We start from the raw sequence: 9,400 nt of genomic DNA, 5'->3' as shown, positions 1-9,400 counted from the left end.
ACTACTATATTAACTAACTAAAGTTATCTCTTTTTTATTTTTGATCATGTCTTCTGATAGTTGTAGGTGGCTGGATTGTAGGAAAATATTTAATACCTAGAGGAGTTTTCAAATTACAATAAAAATTTCTCATCTTACAAAAAGAGAAAGCAAGGTTTCCTTTTACATATATCTTTTCAGCAACATTTACCTTAAAGGTCTCAGGATAGATTTATTAGTATCTACTTCTTAACTCAGTTGAACCTAAGTCATATCATGTTAGTGACAACCTCAATAAAATGGAGGTGCTGAAATTAAACACTGAAATAGAGAACTGTACTATTTTCATTTAGTATATATATATATATATACTCTATATTTTTTTATATCTCTGATATTTCCAGATCATTGAGGTGGGGTAGTTAGTAGAAGAGCCTTGGACCTTAGCCACCACTCTAGAAGAACTTGAAGGTCCTCACTGACTTAATAAATGATCAGTAAATACACGCATATGTCTGCAATCCAAGCTGCATTCATCCATCCACATATGTATCACTGATTCTGTTTTGAAAAGTCTACACTTATCTTCAACTAATGAATACTTAGAAATCACTTGCAAAAGTGTATATTGGGAAGGTGACAATGCAATATCTGCTGTGCTAAGCTGGAGTGTTCAGAATAAGCACCCATATTCCCAAGTCTATTCTTGCTTTGTTTCTTACACTTGATTTCAACAGATGTAAGAAAGAAAGCAAGAGTAGACTTGGTAATGTAAGTAAGACTTGGTAAATCTACGACATTTCCTTCTTTGAAATAGGAAAAAATAACATTATAACCACCTCACTCTTGGGATACAGATCCTTAACTAAACCTCTCTGATGGACTGAGGAGTTGTGACTTTGACTATGCTGTCAGTAACTGAAAGTTTGATGGTTTTGGTAGAACTCTTCACTTGTGGTCTAAGAGAACAACTAACAGGAATAAGAGGTAACAGCAGGTCTTCTGGGCATCTGCTATCAGGCCAATGGAAAACAGTTGTTTGAATAGATGCTGCACCATTGTAAGATGCCCTGTCTTTCCATCCCCTTCTCATACTGTTTTTTAACTCCTAGACATGTTTTGCTCATTTTTCTGTTAACACCAAGACCTCTAAATACAAGTTCCAATAATCTGAACTTTTGTCCCTCTCATATCCATTTAAATCTTACCCATTCTTCAAAGTTAAGTTGAACCCAACTTTTTCCTTAGCCCATTCCTTAAGGAGGGCCACTTACCATTGCTACAAAGTTACATTAGAACTTCTTCCTGGACATACCAGTGACTCAGCTGACATATCAGTTCATTTCAGTCGCTCAGTCATGTCCGACTCTTTGCGACCCAATGGACTGCAGCATGCCAGGCTTCCCTGTCCATCACCAACTCCTGGAGTTTACTCAAACTCATGTTCATTCATTTGGTGATGCCATCCAACAGCCTCATCCTCTGTCGTCCCCTTCTCCTCCTGCCTTTAATCTTTCCCAGCATGAGGGTCTTTTTAAATGAGTCAGTTCTTCGCACCAGGTGGCCAAAGTATTGGAGTTTCAGCTTCAGCATCAGTCCTTCCAATGAATATCCAGGACTGATTTCCTTTAGGATGGCCTGGTTGGATTTCTTTTCAATCCAAGGGACTCTCAAGAGTCTTCTCCAACACCGCTGTTCAAAACATAGCATTTATGTCTTTTTGTTTTTTTTTCTCCAAGTAGATTGTGAATACCTTGAGGGAAGGAGCCGTGTATATTTCTTACTTTTCTCTTCTCTAAAAGTCCAGTAGGTTTATGAAGCTATAATGAATATTTTCTGAAATTAATTACTTTGTCTTGTCATATATTTACGTCTTCTTTCCCTATGGATTTATAAACATCTTAGCAAAAACTTTAGCTAAGACTTCTGTGTCTCATACAAATCAGTTGACATATATATATATATAAAATAAGAATATCATGTTCTGGAAAAGGGAGAGATTGATTAGTTTCAACAACAGGTTCCCCCCCCTCCCCCTTCAAGGATTTGCCGTGGAAAAGGTGAGCTCTAATTTCAAGGCAAGTGGGTTCTTCAGGATTGGATTGTTTTTAATCAAAGTGTTATCATCACAGTAGGAGTGAATCTTTTCCATCATTTAATCTGTAGCATTTTGTGCATGCCTGGTACATAGTAGGCCATCTGTAAACAATTATTGATCCAAGGTTGCATAAAATCAACATGTAGGTCTAGCGTTTATCGAGGCTTACTGCTTTCCCCCCATTATCCCATTTAATCTTTATGACAATCATTTGAAGATGGTAATGTTATCATGATATTACAGATGATGAAACTGAAAACCAAAGATGTTAATGGCAGTGTCCAGCTTCACAGATAGAAAGGAACCGTGACAGAATACCAAGTTCATTTTGCTTGAATCTTCTAAACCCAAATCTCACACCCTTTTCATTTCATTTTATACTGCCTTGCCTTCAGGAATTTTATTTTGTGAGATGAGTCTTAGGTCAATTCATATATCTACAAGTCAATAGAGGACTCTCATACTGGATCCTAAACTTGATGGAGACCCATTTCAAGGAATGACTCTTGAAAAAGCCTGTTGTAAAAAAAAAAAAAAAAAAAAAGCCTGTTGTATATTCACTGAAGAATTTAGGACTTGTGGGCAAGAGATTTCTGACATGAAAAAGGCAATTAGGTGGAGGCCTATTAACATTAGTTTCGGAGGCAAATATTGCTCTTCATCAATTGTTATTCTTCGATTTTATTACTAAAACTTTACATTCTTAAGTGCTTTTTACTTAAGTATACTTTTTGGTTATTAACCCATCTGATTGTGCAATAGAATGAACTCCTGGAACAAACATTTACTCCCTACTTTTCACCTCCCCCCTTAATCCCAGGTAGTGTATAGAACACAAATCTTATTTCTTTATCTGTTAATTTTAAGGGAAAAATATAATCCCTGAAATTATATTAGGGATACATAAACTTGTTTTAGAGCTGGAAGGAAACATACATTAGTGATGCTGAGTGACTTGATCAAGATCACAGAGCCATCTAACCTCTTAAAGTGCAGACATAAGATGGGCTCCAGAGATCATCTAATTCAACCCCTTCATTTTTTGGACAAGTTAACCTAACAGGTGCACACAATCCCAATACCTTTCAAGGTAAATGTCTACAATGTCTTCTCACAATGACCTGGTTCCTCATTGTAGAAATGACTGATGCTTTGTGTGCCTTTGTGTTAACTTAAGGTAGACTCTTAAATACACCCACACCCCACAACTAAAATGGATAGAATCAAATGTTCAGTAGCTTTTGGAAACCTCACCACGGAAACAAAGGTTTGGATTTCTTCAGATTGGATTTCGATGCTCTCCCTCTAGAGCAGATAAATTGAGGCTCCTGCCGGCATAGGTTCTGTCAGATGAGACTTTAAATTTCAAAGTAAAAATTCTTCTCGGCAGGATATTAGAGTGTCCTGGTAGTGCACCATTAGCAAGGAATACAGCCTGTCCCAATTCTCTGGGTTGACCCTTTGAAAACCTTGACTGACAGAAAATCTCATTCTTGGCCTCCTGGACTCTTGGATGCACTAAAGAAATGTAATTGTATTTTGCAGCTAACAGACACTTAAAAATTTGCTTCCAAAGAAAACACACCTAGTTGTTCATTAATGTTGAAAAATGGAGATGCAAAAAAAGTCAATACATGTTTTGGAGCATAATAAAAAACCTTCTATGTCCTAAATACAGAAACTCTAGAAAGTCAGTTCTCCCTCTGGGAAGTAGTTTTTGTTTTGTAGAGAGGAGTCCTGGTTTTACAACTCTAGAAAATGTAACAGTTGCTAGGTGGTCAGCTATAGGGATAGGAGTAGGAAGTAAGGGGCTTATCCATCCTTGTTTCCAAGCTGACACAACATGTTTTAAGTGGATAGTGTTTGGTTTCATTACCTTAACAGCATCTCTCTGTGCTCTTTGATGCATTGCTCCAGTGCTTAGTAATTTAGTAACAGGTTGGAAGTGGGCTAGGGGTAAAATGAGCTTCTGTTACCATAGGGATAACTATCCAGTTCTTACTTTTGAATTAGCATAGTAGGAGAAGGTGATATTATGCCCCAGGGTTCAGGAGAAAAATAAAGTTATAAATTACACTATACTTACAAACTTGTTGACTGTGTAAGTCCTCTAGAATCAGCTCTTAAAGTACTAGCTGATCAGAGATTGATAAATTCTAATCAACTCAACATGAGATGTGATAATTTTACATTTGTGTAAAAGAAAAATATGAATGTTTTCATGATGAAAATTACCTGTTCATACTTTGAACTTCTGTAAGACTTGGTTTATTTGAGATGCAGATGAGCTGGTTTTCTAATCTTCTGAGGCATTCCATTAATTATTATTGTCAGTCTGAGGAGCTGAATGAAATTCTAGGCATAAAACAGATCAATTCCAGATTTAATATTGAATGTACAATTTAACTTTTGTTCCATTTTGCCTGCTTTATATTAATCTTAAAGAACATCAATGATTATGCTTCACCGAATCACTTAAAGAAAGGAGTGCCCTTAATAAAATCTGAAACAGCTACCAGATGAGATAGTATATATACCAAATTTACTTGAACCTTTTGTAGATCTTGATACCAACAATTTCCAAATATCCCTTGGCTTACAAAAGAACATGATTCAGCCAATAAAGTTTACACTGGACACTAGAGTAGTCACTGTGGCCTTTTCGGCCCACACTATAGTCAGAATGATTTCTGTGACATCATTTAGGTCTTAGAATTACCTTCTTTCTTTTGAGATTGTTTGTTTTTGCATGTGTATGCATTGCAGTTTAAGACTAACCTTAGTTAAGATCAACAGTGAATGAAGAATAGTTAGAGGGACTTCCCTGGTGGTCCAGTGATTAAGACATCTCCATCCAATGCAGAGGGTATAGGTTCAATCCCTTGTCAGGGAGCTAAGATTCCACATGTCTTGTGGTCCAAAAGCTGAAACATAAACAGAAAGTAATAAAGCAAAACAAAACAGAATTATTAATAATATTGTAACAAATTCAATAAAGACAAAAAATAGTTAGAACACTCACATAGCAAATTGCTATTTAACATTTTTTTCTCCAATGTTAATGATTTGCTGGAGTTTATAGGTTCCTAGTTAGAATATTTTAATATAAACATTTCCAAGGTTTTCAGGTGTTCTTGATCAGAATTCTGCAAAGTACAGTAACATAAAATTCAAGAAAAGTTCATCATTTGACTGCATTTTATCAAATGATAACAAATAACATGGATTTTATTTCCTGCAATTCTAATCAATTTATATGGGGGAAGTGAGGGATACTAAACTATATGATAAATAGCTTCAAAAATTAGAGATTCATGTGCACTAACAGGTCTTTCTTTTGGATTCAAATGTATTATGAAAGGGCTAGTTATGTTTTAGTGTGAATTTCATTAATCAGCTCAGTCAAACTGAGTATTTTAAATGGAGAGGAGAAGAAGTGAAGATTTTGACTACATGGAAGTTAGGTAAAGGGAGTGAATGGTAAAAACAGTGAGAGTGAAATCTGGGCCACAAGGGATCAGACTCCTGTCCCTTCCCCAGATTTCTCTATTCCTGGCTTCTCCCCAGTTCATCTCTCTTTTCATTTATCACACGAATTTTCAGACTGTCCTGTTCAGAAGACCTCTACAAACTTTTTCTTGGAAGGCAAAGTCTTCTAAATACCAGAGAGTTTACTCTTGGGTATGAAATGCTCTTCTTAGAAAATAAAGAACAAAAATTCATCTTTACCTTTTTATTTTCAAAGAGCTGTGGTAAGAGTCAGTAGTGGAGCATGGCAATAGAGCACTACTTAGAAGGCAATTCATGAACTCCCAATCTGTTTTTACGTATATACAAATAACTTAATTGCTCAGTCTCTTTGTACATGAGTTTGTGGGTCCTTTTGCATGGAGTTGGTTCACTCAGTCTAATGAAAGTGTTCAAGAGGAAGCTGAGTGGTCACTTGGTGGAGATGTTAGAGAGAGGGTTTAAGCACAAGTTGTTGTGGTTGCTGTTCAGTGGCCCAATCATGTCCGGCTCTTCATGTTGGGCCTCCTGTCCCTCACCATCTCCAGAGTTTGCTCAAGTTCATGTCCATTGCATCAGTGATGTTATCCAGCCATCTCATCCTCTGATGCCCTTTTCTCCTTCTGCCTTCAATCTTTCCCAGCATCAAGGTCTTTTCCAATGAATTGGCTGTTCACATCAGGTGACCAAAATATTGGAGCTTCAGCTTCAGCATCAGTCCTCCCAGTGAGTGAGTATTCAGGGCTGATTTCCTTTAGGATTGACTGGTTTGATCTACTGGCTGTCAAAGGGACTCGCAAGAGTCTTCTCCAAGCACCACAGTTCAAAGGCATCAATTCTTCAGTGCTCTGCATTCTTTACTGTGACTACTGAAAATACTACTGTGCTGAGTTAAATTACCTTCAATGGCTGTGCCAATCCGAGGTCCTAGGAAAGGGGTGGCAAATAAGGTCAGCAGAGTACGCTTTTAATCAATTAATAATGTCTACACAATGCCCTTGATTGGAAAGAATTCTGAAGCCATGTCCAAGTTCTTCAGGAGAAATGTTTGTGATCTATAAGTTAGTGTTTACCTTTCTACAAAGGAGTGTTAACCATTTATGACTGTGTTTGCCATTTCTGTCCTAGAAAATTCAATGAGAGTTGATTCTGACCTGCATTTCCCTGTGAAACTGTTTCCATAGTTTTCTGTTCATGTTCACTGATTAAATCTCAAAAACATCCAGCTATTTTGCATGACAAGCTGTTAGTCTGAAGGAGAGGAGAACAAGAGAGCATGGTTCAGCATAAGGCACAGTCTTAGAAAATAGCTAAGTTATATTTGTCATCAGCATCTCTTAAATAAAAGGCAATGCTTTAAAAATGTAGACATTTAGATCAGTATGAGATAATTTGCTGCTATAGCTATAATTAAAAGTGACAAAAAGAGCTAATATGTGATCTTGCAAGGCAATGAAATAATAGACAAAAGTGTACAACCTCCACTTAAAACATGATCTGTTGAGTGTAGCATAGGTTTTAAGCAGGACTGACAATAAATCAGTTTCAAGAAATTATGGCCAAGGTTCATGTCTTAGATGAGTCAACCACAGGATTCCCCCATCAAGATGCATAAGGTGAGATATTGGATGTATCTGATTTATATGAACTGCTGTTCAACTGTGTCTATGAAAGGCTGTTGAAAGGGATGTTACCTTTAATCTAAAAGTACTCAAGTGCTGGCATTTTGGCATTGTCCCTACTCAGAAATGAAGATGTGAGATTTAAGGTATTTCTGAGGAATTTTAAATGATTGCTAGAATCAATTTGAGTTCTGTAAAAACCTGTACATTTCATGGGAGTGAAAACAAAGGGTTATTCACATGGATGATCCCTTGCCAAATTGGGCGTGTGAAAGCTTATGAGAATTTGCTTATGTACCTTAACATGGTGACTTAATGCCTTAAGAATATAACTCCTTCAAATGCCTTAAATTTCAAGAGGGTTTTACTACTTATGTTTTCTTTTAAGAACGTGATGCATTTGGAACAGTATTGGTGGGCAAATGATTCCTTAAGCCTTACTCTTGGCACCACAGAGGAATTAAAATATAAGGTTTACAAATTGTGTATGCTAATATGTCAACAAAGCAAGGAAGCAGAAAGATCATTGCAGGTTTTTTCTCCCAAGTCAAGGAATGGGAGAGCAAATGCATTTCTCTAAATAGAATGGGCATATCAATTCTATCTGAATAATCTTAGAGGAAGGTGATTTAAAAATGAGTAGGAAGAACTTGATTTCAGAGTGAGTTGAAGTCAACCAAGTTCTCCAAGCATCCAAGGACCATGTTGTGGATAAAGTGAGTTGAAGGCATTTCTCGTTACATCATCCAATGTGCTTCCCACATGGAACACATTCTTCCCAGACTCTTGCCATGTGCAGTGTTTGCTTTATCAAATAAACTACATACTTTCTTTTGTCACACAATTGTTTCATATTCCCCTTATTGCATTGACTGCCAGGAATATCAGGATTATATTTAGTACTCAATTTCAGAAATATTGTCATACTAACTTTCTGGCATAATGATTTTTTTCTAGAGGATTTCTGCTCTGCCTTAAAAATTGCTACCTTGTAAATGCTGTAAAGTTTGTTACCTCAAACTCTTTGTGAGAATATGAAGGATCTAATTTCTACATAAAATAAAATAAAATAAAATATGTAAGCATTGTTAAAATAATTTATGTGTTTTGACCTTAAGATCTTAAGATAAATATAGAAATTTGGGCCATTAGGGTCTATATAGGAAAAGAAACTAAAAAAGAGTGGATATATGTATATATATAGTAACAGATTCATTTTGCTGTACACCTAAAACTAACACAAAATGCTCTTTGTGTGTATCTGTTTAATAATCAACAATATCCCAATAAAATTACTTTTAAGAAAGCAATTTGGACCACTAGGATTGTGCAAATAATTGCAAAACCAAAGTCAAATGGGGCAGGGTTGTTGGGTTAAAATGTAAGTTTATGAAAAAAAAAAGCCAAGTGCGTCATTATTCTTTATGTACACAAAACACCACCTGCATCTCCTGTCTTTCACATGACATTGTCATCCCTTTGCTGTAGGACTCATGCTTTGCTGATGTCACCTGTATGAATGTAGCATCTTTGAAAATTTTGCTCAAACACTGATCCTTCTCTGAAACTCTGTATGCTTGCCTCTCCTTATAGATGTTTTTCAATTCCTGCTACATTAATTTTTTTCACAAGTATTTCTTTATCACGGTCACATGGTGGTTATTTACCTATATTCATGTTGCTTCTCCACCTGTCTCCTACATCATCACTTCTTAATCTTGGCTATGCACTGGAATCACCAGGGGGGTGAATCCCACCTGCAAAGATTCTGATTTGATTGGTATGAGGTTCAGCCTGGGCATCAAGATTTTTTAAATCTTCCCAGGTGGTTCTACTTGCAGTCACAATTGAAAAGTTTAAATCATTGTTATTAGAATGTTGAGATACTCTTTATCTTATGCTGCTTTGAGAACAATGCCAGGAACTTAGTGGGTATTTAAAAATGTCTGGCATGGAAGCTATTGGGAAATCTTTGCTTCTGTCAATCTGATCATCTTTAGGGAAGTATGATTATTTCAGTCTCATTCATTTCTTTCTTTATACAGCACACACACATTAAGCTGATTTGATTTTAAAAAAAGTTTTGTGGAGGTCTGCTTTCTAAGGAGAGCTGCATGTAACATGGAAGTGATTCACTTCTTGTTTACCCACTACTACTATAATTTACTGTGTGTCTACTCTGTGCTGGCACAGT

Source organism: Cervus elaphus, chromosome 19 (assembly GCF_910594005.1).
Source record: "Cervus elaphus chromosome 19, mCerEla1.1, whole genome shotgun sequence".
Classification (NCBI taxonomy): Eukaryota; Metazoa; Chordata; class Mammalia; order Artiodactyla; family Cervidae; genus Cervus; species Cervus elaphus.
This window is presented reverse-complemented; position numbering follows the sequence as displayed.